The sequence below is a fragment of the Sylvia atricapilla genome, chromosome 11 (assembly GCF_009819655.1).
Source record: "Sylvia atricapilla isolate bSylAtr1 chromosome 11, bSylAtr1.pri, whole genome shotgun sequence".
Taxonomy (NCBI): Eukaryota; Metazoa; Chordata; class Aves; order Passeriformes; family Sylviidae; genus Sylvia; species Sylvia atricapilla.
The window spans coordinates 17,615,017-17,641,212 of NC_089150.1; the positions used below are offsets into that span (position 1 = coordinate 17,615,017).

General features: G+C 41.8%; 1 protein-coding gene across 1 annotated transcript in view; it reads left to right on the forward strand.

The window, feature by feature from the left end:
• ATP2B2 (ATPase plasma membrane Ca2+ transporting 2) overlaps positions 1-26,196 on the forward strand; it is a 393,079-nt gene that overhangs the window by 124,628 nt on the left and 242,255 nt on the right. The window contains exon 2 of the mRNA XM_066326916.1: positions 12,623-12,722. The gene's annotated coding sequence lies outside the window, so the exon portion shown is untranslated. The remainder of the gene's footprint in view (positions 1-12,622; positions 12,723-26,196) is intronic.

Below are 26,196 nucleotides of genomic sequence, written 5' to 3' on the forward strand. Positions count from 1 at the left end.
GGCAGAGATAATGAATCCATACAGTGGCCATAAGAAATTTCTGTGTCTATTCCCAAGTGGTAATTGGTTTCCTTTTCCTAAATGGCTGCTGTGAATTACTATTTTATTCTGTAACTTTCTCTTATTCTCAAGGTTCAGAATTTGGAGCCCTGCAGGCTCCAAATCCCTTTTTTAGTGCTTGTTTTTTTCCCCTTTGTTCCTTTCCTCCCTCCTGTCCCCTTCTGCTTACCTCACTGCAGCTCTGTCCTGGCCAGGTAGTCTGGCCAAAATAGCTTCAGCCATCTGGAGCAGCCACTGGGAACCTCTCGGTGACTTCCTCTCATTGCAAATGTCAGCTTGAATCTTTTCTCCTTTGCTCGCTGCTCCTTAATTTTCTTCTCGTTTTGCTATTCATTATTCAGCAAGGTGACTGTGCTGTTTGATTGTGGGGGTGTGGAGTGTGTAGGGGAGAGCTCTGCTCTTCCCCCTCTGTCTTGGCCATTATCCTAATCCACATCGTGGTCTGCTTGCCACTGATATGTCATCTCTGCTGGGAGAACCATCACGATGTAATGCAATTAGATTTAGATTCAGAACTGTCTGAGTTTTTCTTTAAAAAGATACAAAGAAAATAAGATTCAGACAAGCCGTTATCTTTCAATTAAGATAGTTGTTTTCATATCACTCTCAACACATTTTTGTGTTTTCAGATATTTGGTGAGTTGCTTTATTTCCTGATAAGGAAACTGAGCCTTACTTTCCTTCCATTGTGGTTTTTCCTGCCACTTCCACTTAGATGGGAATGTTTCATCAATTTTGTTTGGTTTCAAATCAGCTATGCTTGTATTTCTACATTTGTTAGAAATCATTTCCTAGGACCTTGATAAGGGAAAATTAGGGGCACATTAAAAAATAATCCTTGCATTAAGTTAGTTTAACAGTGATTTTCAGACAATCTTCTGGATAAAATTCTGAATGTTTTAGGCTGCTCTCTAGGTTAGTGTTAGGGTTAGGACAGAGCCTGGCTCGTGATTCTGGATGGTCAGAGCTGCCAGCAGGAGGCTGCTGGGCTGTGTTTGGCTGAGCAGGGTTTAAGAAGTGAGGACTAACTCCACACAGTTCTGCCAGCAAAGCTGAGCCCAAGGTTCCAGCAGTGAAAGGGGACTCCAGGGTTTCGTTGCTTTAATGGTCTGAAGAGCAAAGTGGCTTTTATTACTAGAACTGCTTTCCTGAGCATTTGCATAATCCTTGAGTCAGGAATTAATAATGCATCATGTGTACTTTAGAAATTCTCATTTTGTTGAAAGTTGGGGAGTAATGTGATTGCTTCCTCACCTTTCTTTCAGGTCTTTGTCCTGATCTTTTGAGTTCTCTGTGCTTTGGCAGCATTCACACAATCCATCCAAGGCCTGAGACTGTAGCTGTCTGTCATTTTCCAGGAAGAATTTTCAGGGTGTAATGCAGATCCATCATTTACGAAGGGCTGTTTCCATTCCAGCTTTCACTCTTTTGTGAAATCCATCTTCTCTGGGTCCAGGCTTAGAGAGCAGAATGGAGTCAGGGACAATAAATGGTGGTGAGAGAAGGTTACTAGTGAACAGAATTTTTGTTCCTAGGGAAAATCTTGGCATTGAGCTGTTCCTGGTCAGGAGGGGAGTTTATAGAATCACAAAATGCTAGAAAGGGGCAGGGACATCTTCCACTGTGCCAGGCTGCTCCAAGCCCCATCCAACCTGGCCTTGGGCACTTCCATGGATCCAGGGGCAGCCACAGCTCCTCTGGGCAGCCCACCTTCACAGGGAATAATTTCAGTTTAATTTCAGTTTTCTCTGCTACCCAAATGGATGCTTGGAGTCTGGGTGCCTTCACCAGAGAAGAATTTTTTCATGACCTTTCCTGTCTTTTCTTCCCAGCTGTTAATCCTTTGCAGAGAAATGTAGGCCTCTCAATCAAAACCTCCTCTGAAAAGAAAAAAAAAAGAGGGTTTCTTCAAGAATTAGGAGCGAGTCCTTGAACTGCTTTTGGAATTGCCTGTGAGAAACTCGATATCCCCTTGAGGTGTGACAGGTTTGGACGCCTTGGAGAAGGCAGGGAGTCAGAATTTGTACCATCTTTTCTTCTCTTTTGTACCATGTAAGCCTTTTCCTCTTGGAACAAGGTCAGGAGGGTTATTTTTTCATATGCCCCATTATTTGATTTCTTCACCTTGTTAATAGGAAACCCTTGAGGAGTTAAGCAGATGAGAAAATCCTGCAGGATATGGAAGCTGGTTTTTTTTTTTTTTTTTTAATTTTAAGTGCTAATTTTAAAAGGAATACACATTTGGGCAAGTATTATTACTTGTACAAAGACTCTTTCAAGTACTAGAAATCTTGAACTGCCACTGTTTCAGAGGCAAATTAAATTTGTCTCTTTTTTTTTTTTTTTTTTTCCTAAGCCATGTTGAATTAATTGGAAAGAAATGAATCAGTTATTTCTGTCTGATTCAGATGTGCTTAGGAAGGCGACTTTGAAGGTTGGTAATTCCGAGAGGGGAATAGGATGGCATTTTGCATGGAATGTCTGAATTATTATTGGTGATTACAATATGCAGGCCAGGCTGATGGGCTTTGTGCAAGGCCATCTTTCAGCAGTCTGTAGCAGCTCACTGAGCAGTCTGTGCTTGATGGGGGACTTTGGGTAACCCTGTGAGGCAAAGAAGGACTGCAGAGCCCACAGAAATAGCTGTAAAGAGGGAGGAGACAGTGAAAACTGCCTTGGTCACAACGAAGCTTTGCAGAGAACCTTTCAAACTCCTCATCTATCACATTTATTCTCACACTGCTGGTGCTGCAGTGTCCAGGATGTGCTGCTTTAGACACCTCAGCGTGACAAAGTCTGGGAACAACCACGGTGACTCTGGACCAACTGTGTGAGGATTAGTGAGCTCTTGGCTTGTTGGGAGGATGCTGCTGCTCAGGGCTGGGTGGGTGCCCTGCTTTTCCAGGGAAATGGTGTCAAACACTTCCTGCAGCCCACAGAGTAAATCAACTGGTGTGGGACTCCCTCCTCCAAGTGGCCTTTTCAGTTCACCTGACTGGAGCTGGAGGGAGATGAGGAGTTTTGAACTCGGTGCCTGCTGGTTCTGATATATTTATGGATGGAGAGTCTGTCCTCTTTCTTTAGCTGCTCTGGGTGCTGTTGAGGGATTTATCTTATCTGTGTTTATTCTTATGTATTTGCTAGATAAGAAGCAAAAAAATGTTCCATCTGATCTTTTCAAATCAGAGAGCGAAGAGTAAATATTTAATGTCATAAACAAGTATAAATACTGAATATAATGGGTCTGGGGTTTTCCTTGTGATTTTTTTGACTGCAGTTACTCAGATGCCCTCCTGGAAGGCCTCAGTATGGATGGTGCCGCTCCTTCCCAGCAGAACAATCCATATTTAATGTGTCACTTCTGAAATGATAATGTACATGTATAGCTGCTGACAAATGTACCTCTTTTGTTTCTCAGAATAATGAGCTGTTACACTGGTTTCATGTTTATTCTCTCGATCTCTGAAAATAATGAAAAATACTCCTGCCATCTAATTTACCTGTGATAGAAGACAATGCTGAGAGCACCTGTCTTTCCCCCACCACTGAACACCTGCTGGGAGGGTTCGTGCAACAGATTTTCCTCCTTAAGAGTTTTTTCTCCTTTTTGCTTTCCTCTCAGCATCCCTGTTTCCCAAAAGATGAGTGTCACTCTGCCCTGAGCAGCGTGGGTGTGCCATTGTGCTTCCCCCAGTTCACAGCTCCAAGAATATTCCTGCCACCCCGCCATTGTCTTATTTTCCCACCTGCTCTTTCCTTAATTGCTGTAAATTCCAGAATTGCTGTAAATTCCAGAATTACACCAGCACAGGGCTGGGTTAGCACCTCAGGGCAGGGATTTAAAAACCAACACGTGCAATGTGGTTTTCTGGGGTTTACCTGTCCAAGTAGGGAGGTGCCTGGGATGGGACCTTAAAGCGCATCCAGTGCCACCCCTGCCATGGGCAGGCACACCTCCTACCACCCCAGGGTGCTCTAAACCCTGTCCAACCTGGCCTTGGACCTTTCCAGGGACAGCCACAGCTTCTCTGGGCACCCTGTCCCAGGGCTCCCCACCCGACCAGCCCTGTTTCTCCTGCCTGCTGTGGGTGGCTTTGTGCCTCCAGCAGAAATAATTCCCAGCTTTCACAGCGTCAGGAGACTCATACCAGGCCTGTGTTGATCTCTCCTTTGGTGCAGTGAGAAGTGTTAAACTCCCAGAGTTTGGAGAGTTTCCTTGGGCGAGTCTCTCCTGTTAATGCTCATACGCAGAAATTCTTGCATTATTACATTTTTAGCATTATCACGTATCAGTTCCGCTTTGGTCCTGTCAAGCATGAAGCCTAATCCAGACCCTAAAAGCCAAGAAAAAAAATGGTATTTACAACAGAATCTTCTGTATCAATTGTTTGTTTCATCCAAGCATGGAGCTGGATTAAAAATTGCTTAAATTCTTGTTGCAGCTGGATTCTCAAATACTGCTTCCATGATGTTGACAAGGTCTCGGGTGCTCAAACAGTACCTGGGGACAGGTGGCCCATTCTGCTTGATTGGCTTCTTAAAATCTCTGAAATTTTCAAGTTTGCATGAAAAAATTAAGATTAAATGCACTGGCAGCAATTAATGGGTCTGTCTTACACACCTTTGTGTGAGGTAGAGGCCGAATCCCAACCTCCCTCCTCTTTCCTTGGGCTTTTGGCATCCATTAGGAGCTCAGGAACAACACTTTGTTTCTTTTGTCTTTATAATTTTTCTCTCAAATAGTTTTCCTCCGGGACTTTACTTCCATTATTTCCATATATATTTGAAATTTTTGCCTTCCAGCTGAAATTTTTATGGTCCCTAAATCAAAACGGCCCCCATTATAAACTTACAGCCAGTTTGGTAATGTAACAACTTAATATTGTTATATAAACATGGTTTTTTGCAAGGAAATTTGTTTTGAGTGAAACCATATGCACATGTTAATGGGAAATATTTTTCACACTTCTTTTTTTTTTTTCCATTCTTTGTATTTGTCTCAATACTTATTAATAGCATCCTTCTGAAACTTCTCTGATGAGACCATACAGCAGATTATTTTTACATTCTTGTAACTGGAGTACAATTTTAAATGTCTTGGATATGATTCCAAACAGAGCTGTTAAATAACATGTATTCTCTGATTGATTATATACCTATAATTGTGCTTAGGGACTGATATAAACCACTGGATCAAAGCTCCCTCAATAGATAAACCATAATTCACTGTTTTGTGTAAATCAATCCATAAGGACTTGTCACTGTGGAGCTTCTGCTGGGGAACTCGATAAAATGATCTTTATTTGAGTTCACATTGTGTTCTTTGGAGAGGTTGCAGCACTCATTTGGACTCATTCCCACCTTTTTCCTATGGTGAAGCAGTTGCAATCCTTTTGGGGAGGTTAGAGTTGTGAATTTTGACAGGTTTGAGGTAACCTCCATTACTTTCCAACACGACACTGCATTTTGTTTATCCTGTAAATCGTGTGTCTGATGAAGATCTGCTTGGCAAGCAATGCTTCCTGGAGCTTGGTGTCTCACACCTCAATTCTCTGGGAAATTTAATGCAGATGATTGTTTAGCTGTCAGCACTGGCTGTCCACTTGATTTAAAAAATGTTGCTTCATCATCAAGAGGTTTTTATCCAAACTACAGGGAGTGGATTGTGGATTAGGAATGGTTTGGGTCAGGAGGGACCGTAAAGATCATCTCACTCCACTGTGCCATGGGAAGGGACACCTTCCACCATCCTAGGGTGAAAGCCCATCCCTGGGCTCCAAGCCCCAGTGTCCAACCTGGCCTTGGGCATTTCCAGGGATCCAGGGACAGCCACAGCTTCTCTGGGCACCCTGTGCCAGGGCCTGCCACCCTCAGACCAGGAATTCCTTCCCAATACCCAATTTAACTTTGCCCTCCATCAGTTTGAAGCCTTTCCTTCTTGTCCCAGTCGCTTGTCCAGCTCTCCTGGAGCCCCTTGAGGCACAAGAAGGGGCTCTGAAGTCTCCCTGAAGTCTTCTCCTGGCTGTCTCCATAGGAGAGGTGACAAATTTTTTACCTTTTTCCCTCTGTGTAGTTGTGTGAAAATGGAAGGGATGTTGTCCCAGGTATGTTTTATGTCACTCTTTTATCCCAGCCTCACTTCGCTGGGGAGGGGATCAACTCTGAGCTCCCCTATTTGAGCAGTAACTTTGGGGTTTGTTTTCTCAGGTGTTTACTGTATTGTAGTGAAATCCATCTCCTGCCTTAATGCCCAGTTGCAGCTGGAAAGGTCTTTTCCCTCTTCTCCATGGCTGCCCCTCCTCACCTGACAGGAAGAACATTGCCCCTTCCCTTGGCTCTGCTGCTGTTCCCTTTTCCATTTCACATTCCCTGGAGGGCTCTGTGGTGTCCACTGCAGGTAGAGCTGAACTCTGGCTCCCATGTTTTCACCAGATTTTTTCTGAAAAGCAAACGCCTTCTGTGTTATCTCCTAGTGGCTTAGTTTGCGTGTGACTCCCTTGGTGGGAGGCAGTTTGGAAAGCCTACAAACACCTATTGGATTTTAACAGATGAAAAAGTATGAATTTTCCCTCATCCATGTGCATGTAGCAGGTCCTGAGCCATGACTTCCCTTTACCAAAAAGAAAAACTATCCTTCTTTTTTTTTTTTTTTTTTTTTTTTTTTTTTTTTTTTTTTTTAAATTCATAAAATATATTTATCTATGTGTTTATCACTAGGTACAATAATTTCTTTTAGTTTTCCTGGTATAGGTGCTGGGATTGCTCATCTGTATTACTTCTATATCTGCTATAAACTTAAAAAAAGAGAAAATAATGACGTTTGCACCTCTCTCTGCTGCTCCAGTTGTCCTCACTGGATAAATATTCCTCTGTACAGCAGATTCTTCTAGAACAAGTTTGCTCGTTGCATGTTACACACAAACCTATTTTCATAAAATCATTACTGAAACCTGAAATGTGGCCTCAAGCTTTAAAACTTTAGTTTTCCTGGGTTCAATCTTTTGGATTTTATACTTTTGTTAGCTAACCGATTTATTTTTCCCAAGTCCTCCTCCTCCCGTATTTCTTTTTAATCCTTCTTTTCCATGCAACAGTCCTTTGCTTTCTCCCCCCCAGGTCTCTGCCCAGATGAAGAGTTTTATATGTTCTTAGCTGTCAGGTTTTGTTGTGCAGGGTTTTTAGCAGCAAGGTCAGTCCACGGGAAGTTCTGTTATCCCTAATGAAGGATAGGTGGCACTCTTGTTATTTTTGTTTGGCTCCTGAAATAATAGGTGTATGTACTCTGGCAGATTTCTTTTTATAGAGTAAGTGCTTTAGAGAGTGTTCTTGAACATGAAGAGGATTTGATTTTATTATTTTTTAAAATATGAACATGTATTTCAGTTGCATGGGTCTGTGGCTGGATCACAGTACTCTCTAGGAAGAGGAAATGTTGTTTTCATGAAGACCTTAAGGAAGACTGCTCACCTATATGGTGCTGCCTCCTTTTAGGTATATAATTTTTGATTTTTTTTTCTATTTTCTTACTATTTCATAAGGCAAAGAAGAAAGCCAACAAAGCCTTTAATGTAATTTAAACTCCAGTTATTAATACCTTTATACTTTGTATTTTCTTATTAGTTTTGGATTTGAAGCACAGGCTTAAGATGGCATGGTAATCTTAGCACTGCATGTTAGCAAGTCCTAAATAGTCCAGAGAGCCTTCATTCCATAAAGCAGGGGAGTAAATCTGTCTTGCCCTAATTCTATCAATTCATTGTAAAATTGGATAAGACTGTGAGTTTGAGTGTTTTCTCTCCTGCTCTAAAAATCTGACACAGGAAATGCTAGAAGAGGTATGACGTGCTTTAAAGGATGGTTTTCTGGAGCTTTAAAGGAAGATTAGAGTTTTGAAGTTCAGCTCTCTGGGGTGTTTTTCCTCCTCAGGAGTATGGTTCCTTGGAGGTGTTTTAACCTTGATGCTCAGTTACTGTAAATTGAATCAGTGTCACTGATTGTCCACCGGGCTGACAGAGGCCAAATGCTCTGGTGACCTCAGCCCTGTGTCTCCTGATCCACTCCTCAACCCATTGATTCTGCTCCAGCTCTTCCCAAAAAGAGAAGATCTCTTGCTCCATAGTTGAAAGGATGAGCAGAGGTTAGAAAAGTTTCCCTCCTGCCTCTGTCCAGGAGTGTGAATGGCTTCCACATGAACCTGGAAATACTCAGGATTTTGTGGTGTGTTCTGGCCGTGCCAACATCTCAGTGAGGGGGGCACAGGTTCTCCAGGGCCACAGAATTTTTTTTCCAGAGAATTGCTCAGCTGAAGCCCTCCAAGCAAAGCCATTCCCAACCTCTGGATCTCCAGTAAAGCTGCTTGGGTTGTGTGGTTCCAAAATAGAAAGTTTAATAGATAATATGGAAAGAAAAGGAGATGTTGATTCCGGACCAAAACAACCCAAAACGCTTCTGTGGATTTCATTGGGCATTTCAGAATAGGTGTTACTCCCTAAGCATCACATAATGGGCTTTGTGGGTTTTAATTTATTTTTTTCAAGCTTAAATTTTAGTTAACTATGGTTTAGATTTCTGGACTTGTCTCTATGCTAGGATGGTATGAACTTAGATGAAAGCAAATCTCTCTTGAAAGAGTTTCCAATCTAATTTAATTTTTAGGTATCTTCATTTTGAAGTATTTAGTTAGTATAAATTCACTGGGGAAAGAGTACTTGATTTTAATTTTCATGATGACTGAATTATGGAATTAAAAGTTGATTGAACAAGTTATTTTATTTTATTGGTTGAAGAAACATAACTTGGCAGTTTATTTTGCAGTTTATATTTTTGATGCCATCTCATGTAACACAGGCTTGTGAATTACTCATCTCTCCCTTCTCCTGCAAAGTCTTTTGGATTTTTTTTTATTTGTCTTCTAAATTTCAATACCCTGGAGTGTTTGAATTGAAGAGTCTCAAATAAAAAAATCTATTTTGGGGCAGGAAGTTTTCTTGATGTTTTGGATAACGTTTACTTCTACTTTCTAATGCCAAATCATCTTTCAAGCTGATGCCATTAAGGCAGAGAATTTTGTGGTTTGTATAAAATAATACAAGTCCCAAATGGTGGCAGTTATTGAAGTTAACACTTTTTGCCCAACTGTGGGAGTACCAGCATCTTTGAGAGATTCCAATTTTGCTTCTTATTTATGCTTGACATTTAATGTGCTTGACATTCTGATTATTTTACACCTACCTAATTTCTTCTAGCTCCAGGGATAATGACAATATTTTAAGCATCTGTGAAGTGTAGCTGTGTGTTATGGAGCAGGTGCAATGCTACAAATGGAAGGAAAAAGTCCTTAAACTATTTCTGGAATCATTGTTTTTTGATTTTTTTTTTTTTTTTTTTTTTTTTTTTTTTTTTTTTGTGTGTGTTGCATATCTCAGAGTCAGGTAGAATTTCTCACCAGCTTGGTCAGGTTATCAGCATTAGCTTTACTGATATTTTATATCCTGTTATTTAGCCATATATTTATCTGTGTATAGATGTAAATAAATCAGTTAATGTGGACTGGGTGCTCACATGGTGTCATTTGTGATCTAGGGGCAAGGCATTAGAGATTTTTCCAAGTTATTACTGGAGATTTATATTTTTCTAAATTTTCAATGACAATGGGCTGTAAAATAACATATTATAACATTCAGCCCTTTAAACTGAGCTCGTGTGTCCATGGCACACCTTTAGTGTAGAACTTAAAACCACCCTGTGTCTTGGTTTATAGAAAATTGGGATATAACCTGAGAAATAAGAATATATGGGAAAAAAAAATTACCCAAATGACTGTAAGTACTTACTCTGTGTAAGGTCTTTACTCTCCCTTTGCAAAGTAATTTTAATAATATTTTTGGATTGTATTCCCATTTATTATGTGGCTCCCTGCAGTCATGTCAGGTTTTAGGCCCTTTTGAAAAGGTCAAATTGGTTATCAGGGAAAGAGGGAGCAGGATGAAAACAGTGGGAAAACCAAGTTCTTCAAAGAAGTGCAGCCGGTGGTCACAATTTCCTTTTTCATGTGCTGGAAATATCCTGTTGCATTTGGCTATTGACTACAGGAAGAGTGGTGGAGAAAAATTAAAATACCTTCTTTTAGAGACGCATGTGGGTACATGGTAAATGCTTACCCAAGTCCTCCCAAAATTGCCATGGCCCAGCAATGGGTCCTTGAAGCAGCCCTGACTGAGTGGATTATAGGAAGAGTTTTAAAAATTCCTTTATTTTGCGATCTTGCCCCCTGGTGGTACAGTCTGATAATAAATATTCGATTAGAAACTTGTTCCAAAAGCTGTTTTGTCTTTGGTAGACAAAGCCTTGAGGCTCGAATTTCAGGCTGGATCCTGCAGAGGTGCCTGTTTTCAGCAGGCAGGTTCAGTGTGTTCTCCCTTCCCTGCCAGTGCCCCGTGTCGGGGCAGCGCCAGGCTGAGGTTCCTTGGGATTAAATACCCCAGAGTCCCATCAGCGGGTGCCTTGGCTTGGAAGGGACCTTAAAGATCATCCTATTTCCCCCCTGCCATGGGCAGGGACACCTCCCACTGTCCCAGGCTGCTCCAGCCCCAATGTCCAGCCTGGCCTTGGACATTCCAGGGATCCAGGGGCAGCCACAGCTGCTCTGGGCACCCTGTGCCTCACAGGAAAGAATTTTTTTTCCTAATATCCCATCCATCCCTGCCCTCTGGCACTGGGAAGCCATTCCCTGTGTCCTGTCCCTCCAGTCTTTTTTAGAGTCTCTCTCCATCTTTCCTGCAGCCCCTTCAGGCCCTGCAAGGTCACAATTCAGCCACCCTAAAGTTTCTCTTTTCCAGGCTGAACAATCCCAGCTCTGCCAGCCTTTCCTGCCAGCAGAGCTGCTCCATCCCTGGGACCATCCTGGAGCCTCCCCTGGGCTCTCTGCAGCAGCTCCAGCTCCTCCCTGAGCTGGCTCAAGGCTGGGGCAGCTCTGCAGGTGGGGTTTTACAGGAGAACAGGGGCAGAGTCCCCCTCCCCTACTGCCCATCCTGGGGCAGGGGGATTTGGGGTCCTAGCACTTGGCTGGGGCAGAGGGATTTGGGGTCCTAGCACATTGCTGGGACAGGGGATTTGGGGTCCTAACACATGGCTGGGACAGGGGATTTGGGGTCCTAGCACATTGCTGGGGCATGTTCCAGCCTCTCATCCACCAGGACCTTGAAGTCCTTCTCCCCTGGGCTGCTCCATTTTTTCATTCCCCAGCTCCTACAGGTATGAGGGCAGAGAGATTCAGGAGATCCTGTGTGGTCCTGGGACACTGTGCTCTGCATTAACCTTCACAAGATATTTGAAATGTAGTTTACAAAGCAGCGGTGTCCATGTCCTGAAGTCACAGATCAATTATACAAGCTGAACTGACATAAGTTACAGTTAGGAATATTCAAGGGATGTTGCTGTACCTGAAACGAGTCCTACAGACGCCAGCAGTACGTGGATATTCCATGAGTTTGGATAGTTTAAATGTCCATTTGGGCACGAGGGGGAGAGTGAGTAAAGCCCATGACGTGCAAAACCTGGCAGAGCTGACACTTAGTGGCAGGAGCATGGGGAGGCTCGCTCCTTTATGCTAATCCAAGATGAAGCAGATGTGGTCTTACTGGTGTCTGCAGGGAAATCCTCATTTATAATGAAAGATCTTTTCACATGGTGCTCAAAGGGCCTTGAACAATCCAGTTTCAGCAAGCTGAATCCAAACATGATTTACTGAGGGGTGTGAGGAATTGATCATTAGCTGGAACTTGCAGTCAGAAGTGGAAGTTTGCTCTCCCAGGAGTGTCTCCTCTGGCTCTGCCCTATGCTGTGCTCTGACACGAGAGGAATCCAGTGCAATTCTGTGCCTTGGCTCAAAAATGGCATCGTGCTGGAGCACAACAGCTCCCTTCTAATGCCAAAACATGAGAAATGGATTTCTTTTTGTCTGTCCTTATGGTGCAGTGGGGATGTGTCCCCACATGGATACTGGCACCATGTCCAAGGAGGGCCTCTTCTGCTGCCTGTCCTGGACATCTATGATGAAACCAGCCAGAATGTCACTTACTCACCATGACATTGCTCTGCTCACCTCAACACCTATCAATTGTTCCCTTCCAAGTTCTTATGTTGTGCAAGGGGAACCAGGGGAATGTTTCCCCCTCTGCTCCTGCCCTTTCTGCTGGCCTTTGCCTCTCAGGCACAACACACACCAAGATTTCAGTCTCCAAAAAATAGATTAAAAATCACACTTATTTACAAATATGAGAGGCCAGAGGGCTACAGCTCTGATAAATGGGTAAGAAGAGATATCATTGGGACTGAGGCCTGTGTTTTCAAGCTTTTAATTCACATCTTTGGTCACAGAGTTGGAATCTGTTAATCACTTTATTTTACTGCAAAATGTCCCTAACTATTTATGACACTGGATGTTTGCTCTTGGATCTGTTTCTCCTGTGGGGTATCCTTTAGATCAATCCTTGTTTGTTCTATTAATTTGCTTAATTCTCTGGGGTTTGTCAAGTCTAATTATCTTCTTTCTTTCTTCCAGTTTTGAAATCAAGATTGATTAGCCAACACGAGGAGACCCAGCTGGTTATGTGACTCAGAACCCTGTTTATGAAGCACTCGCTCCTTTTTACAAGACAACTGTAAGTTGTTTCTTTTTCTCTTCCTCCCTCAAATTAAAAAAAAAAAAAAATCTACTCTTGTAACTTCGTAGAAATTCTGGAAAATTCTTGAGGAATTCACATTTATTGGTAAAGAAGATCTTGAATTTTGGCTTGGTGAAGCCAGCCAGGGACACAGCAGAGCTCTGTTCCCTTTACTACAATACCACCAGAGACTTTTTTTCCACACAGTGATGGTTTTACATTGTTTAAGGAGAGATTCCCTCGGTTAGAAAGATCAATCTGCTGCCTCTTTACTTTGTGTTGTGTGAAATGTGGGGTGGGGGAATGTGACAATCCTCTTTTGGAGTGCTCTGCTGCTGAGCTGTGTGAAGAGATGCTGGACCCCAGCACGGAGGTGGTGCAGGAGGAGTTGGCACTTCTGCAAACCTCTGGCAGAATTCTGCATTCTCCCACAGCCCCCAGACCCTGGGATTTTGGACTAAATAATGCTGCCTCTGTACTTGATTTAGACAGGTTTTTTTTTTTCCCCACAATTATAAATTTGTGCTTCATAAGGCAAACCCTCCACTTCCCTCACAAACTAGATTTTCTCAGGAATAGTATCAGTTGTAGTCTGGAATGCAAGTGTGGGGATGCAGAAATGAAAGTTCCAGCAGTAATAGTGCATGGCTTAATTATTATTTTTGATCTATACTGTGAGCTATGTCTTATAAGCTCAACTTAATAAAAATATTCAATCCAGGTGGAGTGCTGATATGTTTGTTGTCATCGTGTTTGATGTGGTGTGAATCTTATTTATCCTTTTTCACTTGTGTGAAAACTCTGCCTTTAGTGGTGATGAGACTTTAATTGCTGTAACCAGGTGGTAGGGGTTTAATTATTGAATTTGGGAAGCCATACATTTACAGGATGTTCCATTCAGATGAGCAGGAATCCAGACAGTGCTGTTAGGTATGGGGCAGCATCACATTATCTGCAGCTTTTCTTTAGTTATAACTGCACAGGCAGGCTGGGCTGGCTGAACTTCACAATCTTGTTAAAATGGCATTGCCCAGCTGCCACTGATTGTATAAAAATTCCATTATTTTGTGAGTGGAAGGAACAAGCTGGTATTTATTCTGAATTTTCTCTTCAGTAGCAAGTGATTCTAGTAACTTGCAAGTGGTGATACAGTGCATGTACAATCTCTATTTTTGTTTGTTACCTCTCTTGTTGCTGAAAGGAGGTAAAATATTCAAACTATTAGAGAAAAAAAGGAAAAATAGAGCTCACTACCAAGTCAGTTTTGAGCTTATGAAATAGTAGAGCCAAAAAAGAAAAATTAGTAACTATTAACGATGAAATAGTTTTGTAGAGTGAAGCGTAAGCTTAGAATTGATTTTTATGACTGCATGGAGATGTCTGAGAAAATTTGCTTTATGACAACAAGCAATATATTCCAAAAATATTGAGATCAGTTAGCAAGTTATTAGGGAAGAGAGAGAATCACACTCTTTTTTCAACAAGTAAACACGGGAAACAGAAAGATAACAAGAGCACCCTGTTGCTGTGGGTGTCTGTTCACAGAACTCTCCCTCACCTGTGGAACAGACTTAAAGCTCCATAGGAGAAGCACAAAGAAATGAAGAACTCAGATTAAAAGGCTTTGCTGGTTTTCTGTGGGTAATGAAAAGAGCTCTCCATAGATTAGAGCTCTAAGTTCTGTGTAGCTGCTGTGCAGAAAACTGCTCAGGCTTCTTTTAGATTAATTTTTCTATATTGTATATCGAAAAACCTGAAACAACTGTTGCATCAGGAGGTTTATAAAAATAATTACATTGTGCAAAGTGGCACTTGCACAGCCTTAATGCATTCAAAATGTTATGTAATGTGAACGTGGAGAGGAATTACTCGAAGGTTTGCTTGTTTTCCACTGGTAATTTCCAGGTGGATTTCCACTCAGGACCTGGAGTTCTCACCTCATGTAAATGTTTGCTGGGCTCTTTTAGCTAAAACTAACCCAACTCGTATCAAAATGTTCTAGAAGGTGTCTATATTTTTTTCAGCATAGAGAGAATGAAAACATGGTCATAATGACTGTGTGGGCAACTGTACCATCAAGTATTTCAGAGTGCTCAGCATCACTTCTCCCTGACAGCAGCAGTTTGTCACTGGGGCTTTAATGAAGGTTTTAATAGGTGCCACGAGCTATGCAGACCAAATATTGTGCTTGTCTTTCAAAGTACTACAGATTCGAGCTTCATTTTTCCTCAAACTCTTAAAACAAGTAGTCTGTAATCTATTTGTCAGACATTTAAATGTCTGTAAGAGACTGAAAAGCGAAGACAGACTTACTAGAGAGGGAACTTTCTTAGTCATTCAGCTATTAAAAAAAGAAAAGCCTCTCGATTTTTTTTTTCCCCCCACAGAAATAAGCAGAGTTTGAAATACTGTAATTTTCTCTATTTCTCAGTATAATAGTTTCAATTCCTGTTGTGGAAGGCAAGCTGCCAGGCACAACCACACAGTTCAGTGAGCTTGTAGAGATAAGAAAAAAGTTGTAACCCCCTCCCAAAACAAACCTTCCTATAGCCTTCAGCCTTTCCCATCCCACTGCAGGATAAAAATGGGCTGAATCCCTGGGTTCTTCTGTTTAACTTCTCTCTGAGAAGGGAGAGTGGAGGCTGCACACGTGGAAGGTGCTGCTGTTTGCATCGATGAACACCAAGCATCTGCTGTGGTCAGACCTTGGCAGGAGGTTTAGACAAGAGGCAGGAAGTCCCACTGCTCTGGGAATGTGTCTGCTGAGCCCAGGAGACCACAAGGATAATTTTTTTTTTTGCTCCAAGGCAGCTGCAGGTGTTGTCCTTTCCTAAAGATGTTCCCATGTGAAGTCCTTCTTGGCTTTGTTTTGTCATCCCTGTGATTTATTGGAGTTATTAAGGAGCTACTTTGGGCTGTGCTGTTATTTCTGTGCTGCTCAGCACTGAAATGCCAGCTGGATCTGGGGATGGAAAGCTGGAGAAGTGGTTTTATCTTGTGTAGCTGCACCTGCTTTCCCCTCCTGGCCTGTAAATGCAGGGCCCTGGGAAGACACCGGACCTTTGGGTTTTTCAAATGGTGAGAGAACCTTTGGCAAACAATTTCTGTCACTTCTGCCACCTCCACTGGAGGCAAACAGCAGAGCCTGGGGCTCCAGGTCTCACTTCACTGCAATTCCCAGCACAAATCATTCATCAGCTCATCCCAAACAATGAGAGGTGTCAGCAAAATCTGGTTTGTAGGTGTGATGTTGATGGCTTGGGCAGGCTGCCCTGAAACAGAGACTGCACAGAGCTGGAGAATAAAGTAGGGATTTATTGAAAGGCCTCCAGGATCCACCTTGGGCAGGTCAAGAGCCTGGCCAGGGCTACACACAAGGTGGACTAAAAATGGTCACAAAATGGACAAAGGGTGACGAGCTCTCACATTTTTTGTAAGTTTTGGTCCATTTGCATCTTGGGGTTTAATTGTCCAATTCCAGCTCCAGGTTGTGAGGTCCCATCCTCCTTGTTCCTCCCTCCAGCCCACCCTTGTTTGTGCTTTTGGGCCTGAAATTGTCCTTGGTGTGCAGCAGGAAAAGGATTTGTTTTGTGTCCCTGCTGTGTGCAGAGCTGAGTGACACTGACTGTGAGCTCAGAGCTCACCCCTGGGCACCACAGAACCTGAAAAGAATAAAAGTTAAGCTTAAGGCATCAGTGTTAGAGACAGCCCCATCCATCCCTTTCTGTGCCACTTTTTCCATTTGAGGGGGAAGAGGAGCCTGTTCCATTTGCTGGCACTTGTGAATGTGATGATGTTCCTTCAGAGGGGCTGTGCAGAAGCAGAGTAGATCTGTACCTGCAAAACCCTGTACATTCATCTTCTCTTTGCACAACTAAAAATTAAATATGTAAATAGCTGTGTATAAGCCTGAACCCTTCCCCAGAGCAGATTTCTACATTCATCTTCTCTTTGCACAAATAAATTAATTATATAAATATCTGTGAATGAATCTGAACTCTTCCTCCTTTGAAGAGCAAACTTCCTTTAATTAAATAGTCTTTTCCTACTGGCTGGTGTTAGTGACATTTTATAATCATACAATTACTGCTCCATTTCAATTTTATGTTATTTTCAGAGGTCAGGAAGGGTAATATTCCAACATAACCATAATCAGTGAGAGGGCAGCAGCTGACAGGAGTCCTTGCATGGGGTTCTCCTCAGTAGATCTTGAGGTGCATTAGAAAAAGATGGATTTTTATCCCTATTTTCAAGGTGATAGGATCTGTGGCCCTGTGAGGATGTCCAGCATGGCTATGCAAACATTTTCATTTGGTCTATTGCCTAAATATCCCATCAGACTCCTGAACAATAGATTAAAATACAGTGTGGAAACACGAGAGTAAGAAAATTCAATGGAATAAAAATTAGGATTTACCTATCCCCCCCCCCCCCCCCTCCAGAATATTAAATATATTCCTGCTAAATTCTGTGTTGTGTGTTTGGCTCAAATCATCTCTTGGATGTATTACTATGAAGTTAATACATAATGTCAGTTAATTTTATAATTAATGAGTATTACCCTGGGATTTAAGCAATTCTCACCTGTCTTGGTGTGACCTGGCTGTTAAAAATGGCAAAGAGCCTCAGTGTCAGGAGCTGCTTTTCCTTTAAGATTTCTTTCCTTTTTCCATTTCTTTTCCTTTTCGTCTCTGGCAGAGAGAACAGAGTGTTTGTGCTCCCGAGGATTCCAAGGAATTGAGTAATGTTGGAGAGGAACAGTCAGGTGAGATTTCAGTGCCTGCTTGAGGGACAGGAGGAAATGTATATTTGATTTATATCAGTTTATAAATGAATATCAATGACAGCCTGGTTTGACTTCTGTGTGGCTGTGGAAGCCACATGGATAATTCCTGCCATGTCCAGGAAGTTAAAATTTCTATGGAATTTTCTTGCACATTAGGACACGATTGAAAGGTTTTAGTTTTAAAATCACATATTAATACTCTACTACTAATTACTACTGTCATTCTTTTTTTCTTTCTTTCTTACTGCTTTTGATACGCTTTTCTGGATTAAAAATCTTTGGAAATATCGAATATAACTCAAAAGAGAAGAGCTCATAGTAATAATGAAAGTATTTTTTAAAATATTATTTTTATTATAAATTTTATAACAAAATATATTTTATTTTTGCATCTTGGGGATTTTTCTTATTCCTGCTTATTTAGTGGACTTGCTTCACTGCCACCAAGAGAGCTGCTTTGGGGATTGGCAGGAAGTGGTTAATTGTATGTTCTGAGTTTTTCTTTGGACTATTGCTCAGTAATTTGTTGAAAAAAGGCATTTTTTCACAATTTCTGCACTGATCACCTCTGCAGGCACACCGAGATCTCCTTGCAGGTGCTGCTGGACACATTTCCCTCTCTGAGGAAAGGCAAAGTGCTCCAGGGAGCAGCTGCAAAAGAGGAATTCTTCCTGACTTTGGGGCAGTCCTTGAGAATATCAATATTGTGATCAGTTGAGAGCTGCTGCCCGTGAAGGGAAATTGGTGTGTTGCTGCTTTAGGGTTTTCCTTGGCAGGCTCTTTGATGGCAGAGGCTTTGTAGGTGTCATCCTGGGTTTTTACTGGCTCCTGGCTCTTTCTTGGGCCCAGATTTCTGCTGCTTCCTCCTAATGCACAGCAGAGAAATGGGAATTTTTCTTAATGTGACATGCAGAGGGCTGAGTACAATTCAAATGCTAATATGTAGAAACCAAATCTCACAAAGGAGTGTGTTAACATTTGTCTTGATTCACACTCTATTTCAAAGGATATGTGCCAAGCCTTTCTTGACACTCAGAGCATTCTACATTGCACAGATTCACCCCGAAAGGCAGGGAGAAGCATTTTCTTTTTGCCTAGTTTAAGTCTTTTGATCCCACGGAAAAGTGAATTTTTCCTTGTATGACCCCACCTGAGCCTGCTTTGCTGATTCTTCCACTTTCTCGGGCATTGCCATGTTAAATTTCCCTTTTTAAGGGACAAATTGAACTGCTGAGTCTGGATAGAGGATTTCCCCCCAGCCCCCAGCTCATTTTATTCCTTTCCTGGGTGCTGGGAAGTCTCTCCTTGACTTTGGTGTCCTTTCCTCTCTTTTCCAGTTTACCCTGCAAGTGCATCTCCTTGCTGAGATCAGCCTGAGCTCTTTTTAGACAAAACACAGGTTCCCTTTTCACCTGCTCCTTATTAGAATGCATCCTGAGCTCACAGATCCTGTTCAGCAGCTTTAGTGTCTGTGTTTTGCCTGCTCTTGGTCTTACGGCTGTTAGAATTCCCTTGGCTTCGGGAATTGTCTTCTCTTACAGCAGCACAGTGGGTGAACTCTCTGTTTGCTTTCCATTTGCTGAGCCAGTCATTGCCCCTTGCACTCTGTTTTTCCCCTGGAGAATTCTTCTCAGGCAGGGCTATTAATACCCATCCTGGATAGGTATTTGATGCTGCCCAGCTTTTGCAGGGTTCTGCCATCCACTATGTGACTTTCCTTGAGCTGGAGATTCCTTCAAATGCAGCTGGAGAGGAGTTTGGGATTGCTCCAGGATTGGACTTCCCACCCTGACCAGCTTCAGGCTTGGCCCTGACTTCAGGCTCCTGCTTTGTCCCTGTAATACTCCAAGGCACAGGTTTTGAATTCTTTGGCTTCTCCATCATTTGCACCTTTTTGGATGGATTGAGCTACTTGTTCCTGAATCTTTCAGACCACAATCACTCCCTGCAGATGTTGGTGCTTCAGGGCTCAGTGAAGAGATGCTTTGCTTTTTTATGTGCTCAAGCAACACACGGTCTGCAGCCAGCTCCTGAAACTCACACAGTATTTAAGAATATGTTTAAATGCAAGGTCTTACAGAAAATGCAAATTTTATTACTTCTCACTTGATTCTCACGATAGATTTCTGGAGAGTGCTCTGAGGCTTTTTTTTTTATTTTTTTATTGGTGCTATCACTACTTTGCCTTCATGCTTATGCTGATTTTCTTTCTTTCCCAGAGCCCCATAACACTTGTTATCAGTAGCTACAATTTCCTGCCACCTGTGGTGGAATATATTTCTTCATTATGAGCTTTTTGCTGCTTCCTCAAGTTTTGCCTTTGATTAGCTGCTATGGAATTTTTACACATCATCATCACTTGTCCTGCAAAACTTGATTATCTGATAGATATGAAAATTCCTGCTTCCAGCTTCTGGTGGCCCAGATCATTTTGTGCCAGTTCTGGTACCAGCACTGACCTGAACTAAAGCTAAATCCAGTGTGAGAGAATGTGGTGGAAGGCTGGGTTTTGTAAGGTTTATTTGGGATTTGTGGTCATGTTCATTTTCCCCCCTTTCCTTAAAGTGAAAGAGCACTGGGAATGCCAAGGCTGGGATCAGTCACTTACCTGAACTGGGCTGGAATACAGCAGAGATCTTAACTTCCTAGTCTGAATTTGGTGAACATTTTCTTGATCTTGTTTCCAGCAACTTTGCACCTCTGTTTTAGAATCGGTTATAATTTTAATTATCTCTTTATAAACGAAAATGTTCAGCAGAGATTTGCCACTCACTATAAAATCTTCTGGGAGTGATGTGCTGTGAATCCGTCTGCCCAGACCCCAAAAGAAGAGAGTGTAAATTACATGAGCTCCTGGCTTTATAAATGCAAACATGGATCTTATTTTTGTCCATTAAATGGTTTTTTTATGGACTCAGTTTAAAAAACCCCACACTTTTTATTGCAGGAGCAGCTGCCCAGCTTCTCCTCTGTAGCAGGTAGTTTCTTCTCTCCACCAGCATCATCTGGGATGAGGATAAAATCTGAGTTTATCAGAGTGTGACAAAAGGAGCATGTGTGTATATGAAGGCAAATGTAAATTTCCAGCATCAGAAAGAGGACTTGACAAGTGCAGATGTGTGGCTTAAATACTGTAGGAGGAGAGGGAAGGAAGGGTTTTGTCTCTTTGTGCTGAGCTCTGCTGGAGCAGCTGGTGCCAGCTCTGCACAGAGCTGAGGTGGCATCAGAGGTGAAGCTGTCTGGGGTGCAATGATCCAGCTGCTGCTGCTGGGAGAGCACTGCCCAGGGGCAATGCTCAGGGAAAGAGAAGAATCATTCCCTATAATTTTTACTGGCATTTATATCTTTACCTTTCTAGCCTTACCAAGCTCCTGGATATAAATTCCAGCTTGGAGGAAGGTGAGCCCATGTTAGTTTTTAGAAATTTGTGTTAAACAGAAGAACCCTAAAAGCCTGAAATGATGAAATGATCCCTGGCACTGCTGGAAAAGCTGTAAGGTTGACCCCAGTGGTTGTCCCTGTGACCACTTTTCCCAGGCACTTCTGTCACTCCTGGGCTGCTCTGGCCTTTTGGTTCCTTTGGTTGTTTCCTTTGGGGTTTTGTTTTGGGTAGGTTTCTGCTGTTGTTGGTTGATTGGTTTGGGTTTTTTTCCCCAACCTCACTGCTGAGGGATCCTTCATTTTCCCATCCCCAGTCCTGCTGGAGCAGGTGGTTCTCCCCTGTGAATATTTCTGTCAGTGGTGCTGGAGTCACACCACTGAAATGGAAATGAAATCAGCACCCATCCCACCGGAGATGTTTTCTTTTTGCATTCAGGCATTTCTCCCCTCAGTGTGAGTCCTGGGAGAATGATGTGGCCACGGAGCCTGTGGAACTCAGGGAGCAGCTAAATCCTCATTTTCTCATGAACTTCTTTTAATTTTTCCTAAACCCCATCAAGCAGTATTCTTGAAAATCAGCAGTTTCTGAGGAGAACCAGCAGCAGATTCTTTCTTTATGGTGAGAGTTTAACAAGGAAACTTCTTTTTCCACATCCTGTTTCAGACTTTCTGGATCAGATCTGGCATCTGGAGCAGAGCTTGGAACCACCAGGAGTGGGTCCTTTGTCGGGAGGATTCAGAGAGTTGTGGAGGGAGGTTGGTTGCTGGATTTTGCAGGGTAGTGGGGTTGCTTTGTATGATCAGATCAGACCAGGTAGTGATTTTTGGGAAATCTGGTGAATGGGCAGCCAATGAGGTCTTGTCAGAACAAAGGGTGAGTGCTCCAGCTCAACACCCAGGGCAGGAAGGAAGGAAGGAAGGAAGAAAAGAAGGAAAAGAAGAAGGAAAAAAAGGCAATCAAATTACAGCCCAATTGTTTTAGAGTTTTAGACTAAAGGACAGGAAACTGGGATTGCAAAGGCTAAAGGAGGAAACTGCAAGTGTTCAAGCATGAGATTACTAAGGTGAATTTTAATAATCACCTAAGTGATTATTTAGATGATTACTGAAATTCAGAGAATTTTCTTTTCCTCTTAATGGAGTTTAAATTAATTTCGGTAAGGTATGGATGGGTAAAGAGCAAAATTTCTAAAAAAAGGAGAACGTGAAAAAAAAATTTATTGCAATCTGTTCCTGAAAGACAAATGGCAGAAGCAGAAACACATCCAAAGCATCAGTGCTTTAAAGCAGTGGATTTTTTTTGCAGCTGTGTGTGTCTGAACACACAGGGGGGTTGCTGTGCCTGTTCATACATGCACTGCTGGAGTTCAGCAGCAGCCCCAAGGTACAGCAGGATTTAAACCTGTGAAAAGCTTCAGTTGTTTCCCATCTGGAGGCTCGTTTGAATCCTTTGTTTTTGCTGCAGAAACCTTGACCCTTGTGATTGTGTTATTTATTTTTCCATGAATTTTGTATGTCATGAGACTTTTATTCTTCCTGTGGTCATATTTGAGTAAACCAGATAATTTTCATACTACAAATTTAAAAAAGCATGTAATTTAGCTTTTTATTTCTCGCTTTGCTTACAAAAGGCTTGTTCTGCTCACGAAACACTCTCATTATACGACATTTTAAGTTCTTGTGATGGTGGCTCAGTCCTTGTCTGTTAGGAGCTGGAAACTGGTTGGAATGATTCATTTGGAGCAGCTATTTTGGGGGCACTCACATCATCTTTGGATGCGGCTTCACATGAAAAGGATGGGAAAATGGGAGTTTATATCCCTCCTCCACCTAGCAACTTAAATGAAAATCCATAACACTTGAGCAGGAGATTGTCATTGGGATCTCTTCTGGAAGAACATGCTTCAAATATACAGCAGGGAAAAACACAAGGCAGGATCCCAGGCAGCAGGACTGGTGGGAAATGGAGGAAATCCTGTGGGCAGTATCCGAAGTCACACGTGGCTTTAAGTCACAGATGTTTGCAGAAGAGAAAATCAGCCAAAGCAGCTGAAATGGAATTAAAACTGCAGCGAGGCAGGAGAGAAGCTGTGCTTGTGTTCTCACACATGGAGGCAGGAGGATCTGCTTCCAAATGGGATTTGGGGTTGTGTGTCCCTGGTTGAGGGGGATGGAGAAGGAAGGGAGAGCACAGGTCTGTCGTTAGAGCTCTAAAAGGTCTTTCAGAGGTGACTTTCCAAAGAGAGCAGTCAGATGTTTTACAAAACGGGATTAAAAAAAAAATAATTAAGCTTTTGCACTGGGTAACAGTTGTTTCATTTTCATGGCTGTGGCTCCTGGCTTGAAGTTCCTGCCAGTCTGTTCTGTAGTGTGTAAAATTGAGTATTGTGAGCAAATGAAATACTGTGACAAGATTTATATGAGTATTTCTAAAGTACAGAAACAAAATGCACTTTTGCTCATATACAATCAAAATACGGTAATGCATTGAAAGAAGTTTATTGCAGCTTTGGATGAGCAGTGAATTTAATGAAACTTCTGTTACACTGGGCTTGGTTCTTTGTTGATTAATGAGAAGTAACCCATCTTTCTCGACGCAGAAAGAAATCATGTACAAAAATACAATCTTAATAATATTTTTCATGCAAGCTGTGAATAATATAGTTTAAGGGGTTTGTTTCATCCCTCTGCAGTGTGGTTTTTTTTCTTTTTTCTTTTTTTTTTTTCCTTTTTTAAAATTATTTTATTTTATTTTATTTTTGTGTCGGTGTGTTTTTGTTTTTGTTTATAGACTGGAAATGTTTTTTTTTTTCTTTGTTTATAGGCTGCAGCTATAACTTAACCCAGACAAAAGTCCTGTGATATTACACTTGTCCAGTTTGACCAGTCAGTGATGAATATTCACTTGTTTTGTGAGCAGATGGGATTCCAAGCCTGTGCAGAAATCCTATCAGAAGTATTTCCTTTTGTAATTCTTATGTTCCAGTTCTTCTCACAGCTCTCCTTCCATTTGGGGCATTTTTGGGGAAATCTGTGTTCTGACAAAATATTGGAAGGGGGAGCAAAGAGGGAGTGGAATGAGTTTGTCTTCTCCACCCTGTGAGAATGCCTGAGGCATTCTTGGTGTGCTCCTGTGTTCTGAGTGGTGATTTCCACCTGGATGAAACCGAGGATGAAATTCAGAATTTGGGTGGACAGAGATTAAGGTTTGTTGTATGTAAGGCAGGGACTGGTCATTGAGGAGCAACTTCGTGCTCAGCTTTACTGCCAGTAAATCAGTTATTCCCACAGAAATCCTGGATTGCTGTGAAAGAAAGGTTTTCTCCTAATGAAGCTTTAATAAATCCACAGAATTCTTGCCAGTAATTTTACAGTGCCAGTCCCATGGAGTTCTAAAGCAATGCAATCCACAGTATTTATAGAACTTCATTAAACATCACACCTGTTAATTCCCTTTCAAATTGAGGACAGGGAACCAAAGCAACTTAAAATGAAGAAAAATAACTCTGCCATGAGACCTCAGTGATTCTTTCCATGTCTTAAGTACATTTCCTGGGATTATTCTGCTCATTTTCTACCTCTAATTGTTTGGTAAATGAACTTACAAAGTAGAGTTGTACATTAGATTGGAAATTGTTTGGTGCTGGAGTTGTCTGGTTGTGTGAATTTTGATAGACAAGATGTTTGCCATAATTTCATTTATATATCTGGAGTAATTCTGCCACCCAGGATTCAACAGCTCCTTCTAATTGATGGCTAAAATTTAATTTTTTTGTGATTTTTACCTTTTTCTAAAGTAGTCCTTTCACTCCTATTCTGAAATAGAGGGAATTTTTCCTAGAAGCAATTCTTTGTGCAAACTCTTTTCTGGGGACAGTTCCTATTGCAAAATGCCTGATATCTTTACTGCATCTGATCTGAAAGTGCAAAAGGTCAAAAATGTCTTAATGTGGTTTGGAAATCCACGTGTCAGCACAGCACATTTCAGAAGGGCTCTTGGGGCTTTGTAGAAATTGCGTTTTTCCTTTTGGTTTTAATTTTGTACCTGGAAAGGATTAGGGGAAGGATTCAGGTGGTAGCTGAGTGGTAAAACAGAAAATATTTTTAGAATGGAAGATGCACACTGGGAAAGATTTGGACTCAGAGGGATGTGGTATAAGGAAATATTAATAAATTTTAATTATGAGTAATAATTAGTGAGTGATGTAGAAAAACCATTTTTAGTGATTATTTTCCATCTACAATACCAGATCTCCATGTTTGTTTGCTCCTGGTTAGTGCAATATTATCCCTGACCTTGTTCCCCGCTGAAGAGATATCTCACAGCAGAGTATCATCCAACCCAAAATATCATTTCCTAGAGAGCAATATTGAGTCATTGATTTAGTTACTCACTCTGTCTTTCCATCACCCTTCATTTTGCCAGAGCTGCTCCCTGGTGATAGTGACCTTGCAAGATGATAGATTAATTCCAGTGTCTGGGAATTTGTGCAGGCTGCTGCTCAGTCTGCTCTTTTACAAAATGTGGGCACAAGATTTCATATTCTTTAACACATTAAAGCAGTTTAACTTTGACCAACTCAAATGCCGGAGAAGCTTTAAAAACTATTTTTTCCCCCTGCTCTCTGCTCTTAAGTCCCTCCTGTCACCTGCAAATCCTTTGCCTTCAGTGTGTTCAGTGGCCAAATGAAGCAGCATCCACAGAACTCTTACAGTGCCTAGGTACAAGATGCACCCAAAATATGTCACAAATCTCACAATGAACGAATCTAGGGGTGCAATTGTCAAATTCTTGGTGTCACCTCTTGGGAGGAGCTGCCCAGAGCAGCAAGCATCATTCCAGAGCAGTGGAATTGAGCTCTCCAGGTATATCTGGGAGGGAGTATCTTCAGTAGCTGCTCTTAAAAAACAGCCCCAACTCCTCCAGTCCTCCTGGCTCCCCCCTAAAATCTCTGTGACAGTTTAACCGCTTTGATTTTAATTGAAATGGCTTTTGGGAAACTGCTTCACCGACATTGATCAATGTGATGATTTTAAAATGGGATTTTTAGAATGGAATTTAGGGAAATTTGAAATTATTTTCATAGCCCTGAAGAAAACCACTCTGGAGTTTGCAGCCAGCCTGTTTTGGTTTGGGTTGGTTTGTTTGTTTCTAACTGATCCATATGAATGCATGATACAGAAGATGCTGAGAGGAACATGTTAATAACTGGGAGCACATAACTTCATTAAAGATCAACTTTGCAGCTGTGACTATGCCCATGCATATTCTATTTGCTATTGTGGGAAATATTAGTGAAAAGC